The 12578-nt window shown below is 43.6% G+C and overlaps 1 protein-coding gene across 1 annotated transcript in view; it reads right to left on the reverse strand.

Moving 5' to 3' along the window:
- Window positions 1–12578, reverse strand: part of RHBDF2 (rhomboid 5 homolog 2) — a gene marked incomplete in the record, with an annotated part of 177679 nt that overhangs the window by 131336 nt on the left and 33765 nt on the right. Inside the window, 1 exon segment of the mRNA XM_073606201.1 lies at window positions 8178–8309.

The following is a 12578-nucleotide window of genomic DNA, read 5'->3' on the forward strand; positions in this document are numbered from 1 at the left end:
GCATATAGTGAAATATGAAGTTATGCCAAGTAAATAGATACCCAACATGTCACGCTTCAAAACTGCATACGCTTGTGGAATGGCGCTAAAGTTCGGTACTTAAAAATCCCCACAGGCAAAGCTTGAAATTTTTTTTACTGGTTACATGTTTTGAGTTACAGAGGAGGTCTAGGGACAAAATTGTGGGCGGGACTTACGTATGCGTTCACTTCTGTGTGCGAGAACATGGGGACAGGGGCGCTTTAATCATTTTTTTTTATTATTAATTACAGTATATACTCGAGTATAAGTCAAGATTTTCAGCCCTTTTTTTTTTTTTTTTTTTTTAGGCTGAAAGTGCCCCCTCGTCTTATACTCGAGTCACCGCCGTCTGCCTACATGATCAGCGTGTCATGCAGACAGACGGCGGCCAGCGTGTGATAATACCATTCGGCAGTCATTCTACTGTTCAAAAGCCGCGCCTCCTCCTCGTCTGTGATAGGCAGAAAACTCCATTACCCGGCAGTCAGTCTACACGCTATCACGGACATTCTCTCATCCTCGTCCGTGGTATGAGGATGAGAGAAAGTCTGACCGCTGACAAATGGGAGTGTTCTACCTATCACAGACGAGGAGAAGGCGCGGCTTTTGAACAGTAGAATGGCCACCGAATGGTATTATCACACGCTGATTGGTGCAGAGCGGCACACGGAGGCACACATGCACAGGGACACATGCACAGGGACACATGCACAGGGACACGGGACACATGCACACATACACGGGACACATGCACACATACACGGGACACAGGGAGGTATGCAGCTGCAGATGGGCATTGTTGACCCTCTTTTTCCACTTACAGTAGCTGCTGCATTTCTCACCCTCGTCTTATACTCGGGTCAATAAGTTTTTCCCAGTTTTTTGTGGTAAATTAGGGGCCTCGACTTATACTCAAATCGACTTATACTCGAGTACATGCGGTATACTTTTTTTTTTTTATTTTGACACTTTTATTCCTATTACAAGGAATGTAAACATCCCTTGTAATAGGAATATGACATGATAGGTCCTCTTCATAGTGAGATATGGGGTCAATAAGACCCCACATCTCACCACTAGGCTGGGAAGCCTGAAATAAAAAAATAAATAAACTGTTCACGGCATTTCCAGCCGAGGCGGCCCCGTTTTTTCAAATGCAGAGGCCGAGCGTGACGCGCCATCTGGTCCGCCGGAAATCTCTATGATCAACATCCGGGGCCGGCGGATCCTGTGTCCGACTCACCGTAGCGGTGAGTCGGTAGAAGCACCGGAGGGCGGCGGGAGAGGGACATCCCCTCTCTCCTCCCATAAGAACGATCAAGCGGCGGACCAGCCGCTATGATCATTCTTATGGTGTAGGGAATCACCGGCTGAAGACGGCAATATTTGAATGATGTCTGTAGCTACAGGCATCATTCAGATATCCCCGCTCAAAGTCTGTCACGTCATATGACGGCAGGCGGACGTGAGGCGGTTAAATACAATACAAATACACTACAACACATTACATCACTTTTGAATTTTATTGTCATACGAGAATTTTCATAACTTTAGTAACCTATTCAATTTCTACCTGCGACTAGCAAGCGAAAAAAGTCAGACGATCTGTCGTCCGATTTTCGTATCTTGTGTATTGGGCATTAGTCCGTAGGGCTCAATATTGAGTTGGTCCATCCTTTGCAAGGAAGGTCCATGGATGAGACATGGATAAGCGAGTCTGGGGTGGAAGAACTTGACTGACCTCAACCCAATAGAACACCTTTGGGATGAATTCAAGCGGAGACTGCGAGCCAGGCCTTCTCGTCCAACATCACTGCCTGCCCTCACAAATGCACTTTTGGAAGAATGGTCAAACATTCCTATAGATACACTCCTAAATCTTGTGGACAGCCTTACCAGAAGAGTTAAAGCTGTTATAGCTGCAAAGGGTGGGCCAACTTAATATTAAACCCTACGGACTAAGACTGGGATGCCATTAAAGCGGTTATATACTGCTGGTGGGTTTTTTTTTATATTTTCCTGCAAGGTAAAGTCATAATGTGCTAGTATGCCCAAGGGGCAGTGGATTTGTACGCTTTAATTGATAGCCTGTCTTTGCCTTCTCTATGGTGTGTGCGCGCAAGAGGAAAGACAGCTGTATCAAGGGCAGTAATAATTGGACCTCATGACACAGACTGGGGCAGAGTTTGCATTTAAAAATGGCTTCTATGTGCATAATTGGTAAAACAGGTCAATTCATAGTAGGGTTGGCAATGCTCTTTGTTCACCAACTCCATCTATGGAGTGACTCCAGTAGTTGAGCTCCAGTTGCAGGCTAGCTCCTGAGCATAAGGAAGCTTTCAACTCCAGCTCTAGGCAGCTCCAGAAACCACAGTCTGCCTCCAAAGCTGCTCCAAAAACGTGGAAAGCTACCAAAAAATACTAAGTAATATTTTCCAGCCGTTGAATGGTACCCAAGAGGTTATAAAAAGCGTATTTTAGAGCTGAACGATTAATCGTTAAAAAAAAAAAAAAAAATCAAATCTCAATTCAATCACCCCCCCATTCATCTTAATAGAGCATTTCATTTCCTGGATTCATTCATGTAACAAATGCAGAGCTTTCTCTACTTGAAAAAAAAGTATTTTTTTTAAAAGCTGGCAAATGTTTATAAACATTGCTCAGCGCTGGGAGATGACTATAAACAAAGTATCATTCAGTTCTTTTAGATCAAAGGGATGAATTCCGGTCTGTAAATGAGGTCAGTTTAACCACTTAAAGAGACGAAACCTTTTTCTGACATTTGTTGCTTAATGCGGAGTGCTGCCGAAAATAAAAAAAATGTAATTAAAAAGTCAGCAGCTACAAATACTGCAGCTGCTGACTTTTCATACATGGACACTTACCTGCCCAGGGCGCCCGCGACGTTCTCACCCAAAGCCAATCCCTTGGCTCCAGGTGGAGGCGCCGACATCTTCGGTAAGGGAATCAGGAAGTGAAGCCTTGCAGCTTCACAGCCTGGTTCCCTACTGCGCGTGCGCTGCGTGATCTCACTGGTCCCTGCTGTCTTCTGGGACCTGTGTGTCTATTTTTTTTTAGCAGAGATCCTAGAGAATAAAATGGCAGTTGTTGCAGTGTTTTATGTCACACTGTATTTGCACAGCGGCTTTTCAAACGCAATTTTTTGGGAAAAAATACACATCAATGAATTAAAAATAACAAAAACAACAACAAAAGAAAAATATACAACACACACACACACTAAACCATAAAGTTAGCCCATTTGTTTTGTATAATGTGAAAGATGTTACGCCACAAGATTTGTGATCTTTATTCTAAGCAAAAAAAAAAAAAAAAAATCTTGAGTCTCATTTTAGCCAGAATCGTGCAGCTCTAGCGTATTTCAGAGATATTACAGGAATGTTATGAGTTTTACAGGGTTTTTTGCACCTGTATCAAATGTCTGGAGTAGGGATGCACCGATACCGTTTCTTTTTACAATGAGTACAAGTACCGACAACGCTGTATCCTGGCCTAGGTCGACAAGGCCCATGCCTAAAAACAGCGTCGCTTTACCGCCGACGCAACCACCGCCCCAGTGTGAAAGGGGCCTTAGTGTTTCAGGGCTGAGCAATGTTGGTAATAAACATTGCTGGCTGCTTTTTTTTTTTTTTTTGACAGTTCCAATTACCAGACCGTGGAGACCCACTGACAGCTCAAAGATCCAGGCCTGAAAGTATCGTTGCATTTGCATGAGTATCGATACCTGTGCAAATACACGGTATCGGCACCGATACTAGTATCAGTGCAACCCTAGTCTGGAGTTTGCTTGGTAAGAGAAGGAGAACTATCCTAGAGGAGAGAAATTCTTCAGGCATGAAAAGACGTAGATCGCACGTTGACAGTCATTCCCACTGATGTCTATCAAATCAAAAATGCCAGAATATGAAAAAAAAAAAAAAAAAAAAAAAAAAAAAAAAATCGATCTCATGTACTTTTCACAGTATACAGCATACAGTGACTGGTACAGGTACAATTAGAAAGAATGGAATTCTGCATAGTCAGGTAAGGCATAGCAGAAAAACGCTCAAGTGCGAAATGAGACTGAAGACTTTTCCTTGGACTGAATCCCAGGATCATATATCAAGAAGTGAATCAAATATAGCCTACAATGAAGTACCATTTCTGAGAAGATCCACCCATGAATTCTTTATACATAGTTGAGGACTCCTCTCTCACCACATCGTTCACACATTCCTGGCAAACCAATTTAGAAGACAAAACAAGAAATCCTTTCTATAGATAGAACATTTCCTAGAGCCCGAAAGCATTTGAACTGGTAAAACCTTGAGTCCAGTCAAGCTGTTTCACATTGCCCTTTTAATATCACTTTAATTTGCCAATGTTGTTTTTTTCAAAAAAATAACAAACATGTTATACTTTCCTGCTCTGTGCAGTGGTTTTGCACACAGCAGCCCGGATCCTCCTCTTCTTGGGTCCCCTGCTGACACTCCTGGCCCCTCCCTTCTGCCGAATGCCCAGAGAACAAGCAGATTGCAATGGGGGCACCGGAGCAGGTTAGCACCCGAGCCACTGCTCTGGGCATCCATTCACACACAGACCTGCGGCTCAGCCCCACCCCTCTCTCTCTTCAATGGTTCACCGGCTGTGATTGACCTGGCTCCCGCTGCGGTCTCAGCCAATGAGGAGGAAAAATTCCCGCCGGACTTGTGCACATCGCTGTAACGCGATGGGGCTCAGGCAAGTAGGTTTTTTACCTTCATGCACAAAACCTTGAGCCTTTCGAACCACTTAAATAGTACTAATAAACCCCCAGGTTTAACCCAACATAAAAAAGGATAAAAAAGTAAAAATGGACTTTGAATTACTAAAAAGAGACCCAAATGTGCATCAATAAAATCTGTTCAAAAAGTAAAAGTATACAGACAAAGATGCAGCATACACCCAGCTGGAACCACCCAACCAAAATATAAAATAACTTTCGCAATATGTAAAAGAAGAATGCAACTGTGAAGGTTAGCCAAACTGTCTTTTTCTGGAGTTGAAGGCCATTTACCAGTGCCCATCAGTGACTCTCCATGATTGACTAAGAATAAGAAAGCGCTTTACATGTCAAAGCCAACATGCCAATTTTTGGGCATTTATTATGCTTCATTGTTTACTACTACTAGCAAACTTCTTACAGATACACTGGTTATATGATTTCCAGAGTGTGCAGACCACCATGGCACTCCCGAGCACTCTCAAGGTATCATTCTCATTTTCAAGGTGTCTTCTAAGCATCCCTTAGGTTACATTTACACTACTGCGATAAATTAAAAAAAAAAAAAAAAAAAGCGAACAAAAAAAAAAAAAGTTACATTTAAGGCAGTAATCCCACTCCGCTCTTAACATACTCAGTTGCTCTCAACTTTTGGCAGTGTTCCTAAAATCAAAGAGTCACAATCAGCTGGCAGCTTTAAGATTTACTGTTGCTGAAGAGGGAAGAAAACAGGAAAGACACAGATTAGGGAGGGAGCAAAGAAAAGCAGGTGAGACAGGACAAACTCTGCTGCTACGGAGACACAAAGGTTATGGTGGTAGCTTGACAATCACACACACACACACACACACACACACGTAACTGGAACGCTATGTTAGGAAATGCAGGCAACGTTGCCGCATCTCTAAAAAGAGATTTGTAATTGATCCTTTTTCAGAATCATTTGACAGGTGGCAAGGAGGCGATAGACCAATCGCCTCCTCGCTGCCTTTATTAACCCTGTAAATGTCACACCACTTTGTTGCAACCATGTGCAATACATGTGTTTTCAGGGCAGTTGTACAGACCTATTCACTTGAATGTGTTGCAATCAGTGGCGGTACTTGCTGCTGAATGCAACAGGGGGTATAATTTTTGCTGCATGTGTACACCCAGTATAGCTTCTGTCATCCTTCCTTTCTAACTGACCCAAGACATACAATGAAGGCTGGAAATGTACATATTTTAATTGTGGAAAGCAGCATGTAGTTTGAGACCAAAGAGGTGGGAAAGTTTCCAAGAAGTGACTGCTCTGGGCTTCATAAAAATACAGCACACACTAATTTTGGTAGAATTATTAATGTGGAATGTATGCTCTTTTGTTTAACATTAATAGTTATCAAATTGTTATGCATAAAGTTGCACTTTAAGCTGCAAAGGCAGCCAGACAGGGGTGTACACATGCAGCAAAAATGATACCTCCTGTTGCATTCGGCAGGCAGTACTGCCACTGATTGCAACCCATTCAAGTGAATGGGTCTGTGCCACAACTGCCCTGAAAACAGATGAATTGCACATGGGAGCAACACAGTGGTATGACATTTACAGGGCTAATAAAGGTAGTGAGGAGGAGATTGATCTATTACCTCCTTGCCACCTGAACCTTTTTTGGTAGAATAATTCGCCCCTTCCCGAACACACAACAAAACAACTTATTCACTCCTTGGTTATATCCCACCTTGACTACTGCAACTCCCTCTTCACTGGCCTACTTCTACACAGGATATCCCTCCTTCAGTCTATTATGAATGCAGCTACTAGACTTATACATCTTAGTAACCAATCCCCCTTTACTGGATTCCACTAATCCAATGTATAAAATGTAAAATACTAATCACAATGTACAAAACCATCCACAACATTACACCCAGCTACATCGCCAACCTCATCTGCAGATATCTCCAAAATCATCCTTTTTGCTCCTCCCAAGACATCTTGCTACCTCCTCCCATGCTCGCCACCAGAACTTTTCTGTGGCCTCTCCCATCCTCTGGAACTCCCCACCCCAGTATGCGCGGTCAGCTCCTACCCTGTCCACCTTTAGGCGATCCTTGAAAACAAATTTATTCAGGGAAGTCTACCCCACCTCCAAAAACTGTACTTGAGTCACCTCCATCAGATCATTCCCTGCAGCTATTACCTTTTGTACCACCTCCCCCTCCCTTTAATTGTAAGCTCCACAAGCAGGGCCCCTCTATCTTGAACTGTTTAGCTGTACTGTCCTCCTTTAAACCCCTTTCACACAGGCGACTCCGCCTAACGCGGGGGTCCGCAACCTGTAGATCGCGAACAGGTGACTGGTAGGTCACAGTCTGGGCTTGCTGACCCACCATTCCAGAACATCAAAACAGAGTGCAACGCCGAAGGACTACTTGTAAAGTTGGAGCTGTAGTAGGAAGCAATAGCCGCATAAACCGATGCGTCCTTTGTAGTGCTGGCTCCTGTCCCATGAGTGATACCAACTGCACTCCACCTCTTATCCTGGCTAGCGGTATCCAGAGTGGTGCCAGCAGCAGGAAAGAAGAGATCTTCAGGTCAGTGTGAAGCAATACACTGGGCAAGAATGAGAATAATGTAGTGGTTTTCAAACTATGATCTTTGGACCTCTTTAAGGGGTTGTAGACATGTACTGGGTAGTCCACAAGCAGGTGGACAGTTGGGTGTCAGAGGGTGGTGGAAGTTCTCTAATCCCAAGCTGTGATGTAATCCTTAAGCAACGGGTGAGGAGGCTAGTTAGAGATCCCCTACCAGGTACTGATGCAGACCACAGGGAGTCTTGTCAAGCAGCTCCCATTAAGAGTCTACTCCGAAAGGCAAGTCATTAAAAAAAAAAAACAGAGTGGAACAAAAGTGAGATTAATTGGCGTACAAAACCAGTTGATGAAATCGCCTAATGTGGACGTTTTAAAAGGTATGGTGGGGTTGAGGGGGCTAGAATAAGTGGCAATTTAAGAATTAGATATTTGTACATTATCATATAAATAGACTACTTCATTCTGTTTAATGATAGCAGGTTTGTATATAGCTGTGATAGCTATATTAGAACTGGTTAGTAATATTTGCTCACAATGCAGTCCAGCTACAGTTAACTCATAGCAAAATGTGTTTTATAAGATCTCCCCTCCACTCACTATATAGGTCACTGTGGCCCCCGAGCAGTCCATGGCTGGGGGGCCACTGATTATATGAAAAGCAGATGAGGCCCAAGCAACCAGCAGCATGCTACAAAGCACAGATATCATCAGAAAAGGCAGAATCCTTCTCACATACCATGCATTTTATAGGTTGAGCGCCCTGCAATTTTCCGGATATAAAACTGGTGGAGATATAGACAGGTTGTGAGGAATTCAATTACCTGCAGGTCAGCTTGTGAGTCCTTTTATGCCAGGCTCATTTAATTCTTGGCCCCAAGGCGTCTTGTAGAGTGGACATTGGCTTCTTTAAAAACCTGCACCAGATGTTAAGGCGAGGTCCAGCGGCCCACGGGCTAGAGAGAGAGGTAAAACATTTGTTAGCTGCGGAAGGAAATATAACACTGATAAAAGTGTACGGCTTTAAATGATCGTAATTTACACAAGTAGTAAAAAATCTGAAATAGTTTAGAAGCATGGACTATATATTGCAGTTATACTGAAGGTCAGTAGGGGGAAGGAACTGAATCACACATACATGGAATACCAGGACACAGGCTGCCCCTCCCTAGAGAGAGAAAAATCACACAGACCAGACAAAAAAACAGCATATATAAAGATCAGGCAAGTACTAGGAAAGTGGTGGGCACGAACAAAAAAAGTACCCTGTATTAGGTCTTTAATGCACTTTCTAACATATCCATACAGCCAGCATATACTCAGTTTGTAGGTAGACAGTGAAGAGTTATAACACCTACAAAAGAGTACATTAAAGCTGAACTCTGAGCAAAAAAAACTTTGATCATTGTTAGCCACAAAGGATTTAAATCAATTTTGTTTGCACCAAATGTATTTGAAAACTCAGTTACTACCTTGTAAAAAGTAGCAATGACACATAGCCCGTGCAGACAAAAAAGCTGTGGGAGGGGCCCAGATGACCCACTCACAACAGACTGCCTGCAGAAAAGGACAGGAGGGGGTGGAGACAAGACCAGTCACCATGCAGAAGGAGAGAGTGCAGCAGTGACTGGTCTTTATTACAGGAAGCTCCAGCACAGAGGCAAAGCTTCACACTGGATTACTACATAGAGCTGGAAGAAATACACAAAGCACGCCAAGATTTACGTTAGAATAGACATGCCTCTTGTAACTTATACACAATGGTTGCTTATTCCATTGTCCAGCTTTAATCACTTGCTGTCCACCGCATAGCAGATTTACTGCTATAGGGAGGCTCTCCTGTGCAGAATCAAGTATACATACATGTAATGCTGCACTTCCGCCTAGAGGGCGGCGCACCACTGGAAGCCTGCTGCTTCTGTGATCACAACAGAAGCGGATCTGCGATTGCCAGGCACTGGATGTCCACCGACACCAACCAATCGTGTCTAAAAACACACAGAACGGAGATCTGCCAATTTAAACAAGGCAGATCTCTGTTCTGACAGGGGTGGGATTGATTTTGTGACTATGCAAAGCAGGAAATAAAATCCAACTCTTTCCTTAGTAAAAGCGGCACATACAGTACACAAACACTGGCTAGGCACACATTAAACCCTTTGATCACCCTAGAGGTTTAAATCCATTCCCAGTCAGTGTCATTTGTACAATGACAGTGCATATTCTTGTCACTGATCACTGTATAATGCCGCGTACACACAAGCAGATTTTCCATCGGAAAAAACAGAATTCCGCTTAAGCTTGGCTTGCATACACACGGTCACACAAAAGTTCTCTGAACTTTCGACCGTCAAGAACGCGGTGACGTACAACACTACGACAAGCCGAGAAAATGAAGTTCAATGCTTCCAAGCGTCAAATTGTTTCCGAGCATGCATAGGAATTTTGCGCGTCAGAATGTGTACAGATGATCGCATTTTCGGATAGGAACTTTTCCAGACCGAAAAATAGAGAACCTGCTCTCAATCTTTTGCTGGCTGGAATTCCGCCAGCAAAAGACCAATGGAGCATACACACGGTCGCATTTTCCGACAAAAAGCTCTCATCGGACTTTTGCTGGCAGAAATTCCAATCGTGTGTACGCGGCATTAGTTTCACTGGTTCCCGCAAAGTGTCCAATTGTCCACAGCAATATCGCAGTTCCGCTATAAGTTGCTGATCTCAGCTATTGCTAGTATAAAAATTTTAAAATTCCGATAGCGATAGAGAGATATAAATTTATAAAGAAATTAGTTTTTACATATTTTAGTGGGTATGTTTTATAGCAGAAAGTGAAAAAAATTATAGTTTTTTGTGTAAAAAAAAAAAAAAAAAAAAAAAAAAAAAAAAAAATGCAGTGGTGATCAAATACTACCAAAACAAAGTTCTATTTGTGGGAAAAAAAAAAAGACATGATTTTATTTGGGTGCAGCGCTGCATGACAGCGCAATTGTCCGTTAAAGTAAGTAGACGCATACTAAAGCTACTTTGTTTTGGGCTGCAGTGACATGTGGCAAGGGGTAGTGTGATGGCAGATTTACGTCATCTAATCCTTTTTTTATAAGAACTTTATTTGAAGGCTACTTTCACACTGGGGTGGGCAGGCATCGTTGGTAAAAGCAGCACTATTTTTAGTGCCACTTTACTGTCGCTTTAGCGCCGCTATTCGGCCGCTAGCGGGGCGGTTTTAAAAAGGGTTAAAACTGCCCGCAAAGTGCAGCTGCAGTGGCGGTTTTCCGGCACTGCCCCAATGTTTTCAGGAGCGCTGTATACACCGCTCCTACAGCGCTGCAAAGATGTGGCTTGCAGGACTTTTTTTTACCGTCCTGCAAGTGCACCGCTCTAGCGTGAAAGCCCTCAGGCTCACACTGGAGAGACAGGAGAGGTTCTTTACAGGTGCTATTTTTAGCGCTGTAGCACCTGTAAAGCGCTTCAGTGTGAAAGTAGCCGAAGTGTACAAAGTGATGTTTCGTTCATGTCACCGCATAGTAGCGAGATGCATTGCGCTGCTGTGGGGTGACATGCGGCACCATCCAGTTAGGGTTGATAAGATGCAGCATGTCTGTATATCATCATACCTTGCTGCTTGCACCTGTAGGCTGTGTTGTAGTGAGAACAGGGGAACATAGAAAACAATGGTTTTCTATGTGCCCTAGCAGTAACCGGCATTCTTCCAGTGCAGAAAAACACTAGTCAGTGCACTAGTGTGAACGGGCCTTGAGAGAGTTGATACTTCAACTGCTATTGTGTAGATTTTACTTCACTTCTGGTGCCAAAAACAGTAAGTGAAAGGAGATCTCACTAAAGTAAGGAAACTCTTCTGAGACAGTTGTCACCAACTTTTGGATCTTTGCCTACTTTCAGTGACAAGGTTTACCAGGACAAACTGAATGAACAAATTCCCCCTACAGAGATGGGGGGGGGGGGGCCCAAGCTGTTTTTTTTTGGCATGGGGTTCCCCCTCAAGAGCCATACCAGACCCCCCATTTTTTTATAACTTTGGCGTGTGGTTTCATCCATACCAAAGCCAAAGGAATTGTTTTGATTGGTCAAAGTACAAGTTGCAATCATCTCGAAGTTGGATCAAAATCGGATCCTGTTCATTGAAGTCCCACGGAAGTCGGACCTGAAGGGCAAAGTCGGATTGGAAGTCATGTGACTTCCGTGATGGATCAGAGTGAACATAGCCTCAATGATCAGTGTAAAGATGGAGTCAACCATGACTGCATTGCATTTAAAGTATTCGTCTTTAGCACTTATGATCTATCGCATTCAATTGCTGGAGAGGTGGTCAGAAAAGGATAACACCACAAAAAGTGCACTTGATCTTATAAAGCTGGGTCTAGGAACACCATTACCTACTAAAATGGAATCGATTGGCCTGCTGCCATTCATCTTCTGCTCCTAGCCGGCTACAACAAAACACGACTGGCACAAATTCAGTTCCCTTACGTACAAGGCCAATTGTGTATAGCTGATAGGATGTAGATTTTTGACATGCTGAATCCCTGCCTGTGAAACCCAGGACAGGGTATACCAGGATTTCAGCCTCACTTACGACTGGAGCACGAGAGGTAGTTTGAAGAGCGCATGATGAAATGCCAAAGACTTTGTAAGGCAGGGGTCTCAAACTGGAAGCCCTCCAGCTGTTGCGAAACTACAAGTCCCATGGGGCATTGCAAGGCTGACAGCTACAAGCATGACTCCCACAGGCAGAGGCATGATGGGACTTGTAGTTTTGCAATAGTTGGAGGGCCACCAGTTTGAGATCCCTGCTGTAGGGGCTCATCCACACAGGCAGAGAGAGCTGTACACTGAAAAACTAACATATCTCTGTACCTGGGAGAGACAGGCGTTTGTGTACAAATCAATGACAGGCTGTGGCTGTGGCTGGTAACTGCTCAATCGATCGTCTACTTGCATGCAGTTTGCATCCAGGACACTCATCTGCCCTGAAAGGTGATAAATGCTTGTATAGACTCGGCCTGCCATTCGTTTGTACAGGTGGCTGTATACAAACACCTGTCAATTGGGCCTGCAGGAGACATGCTTATTTTTCATAAAGTACGGTTCGCTGCATTCATGTGAATGAGCCCTAAAAAGCTTGCTGGACCATACTACAGAGGATTTAAATAAAGCTCACAGTAAAGCGCATCTGAAGCTAGTTTTTGGATTGTGACCTCAGA

This window comes from Aquarana catesbeiana, linkage group LG12 (assembly GCF_042186555.1).
Source record: "Aquarana catesbeiana isolate 2022-GZ linkage group LG12, ASM4218655v1, whole genome shotgun sequence".
Classification (NCBI taxonomy): domain Eukaryota; kingdom Metazoa; phylum Chordata; class Amphibia; order Anura; family Ranidae; genus Aquarana; species Aquarana catesbeiana.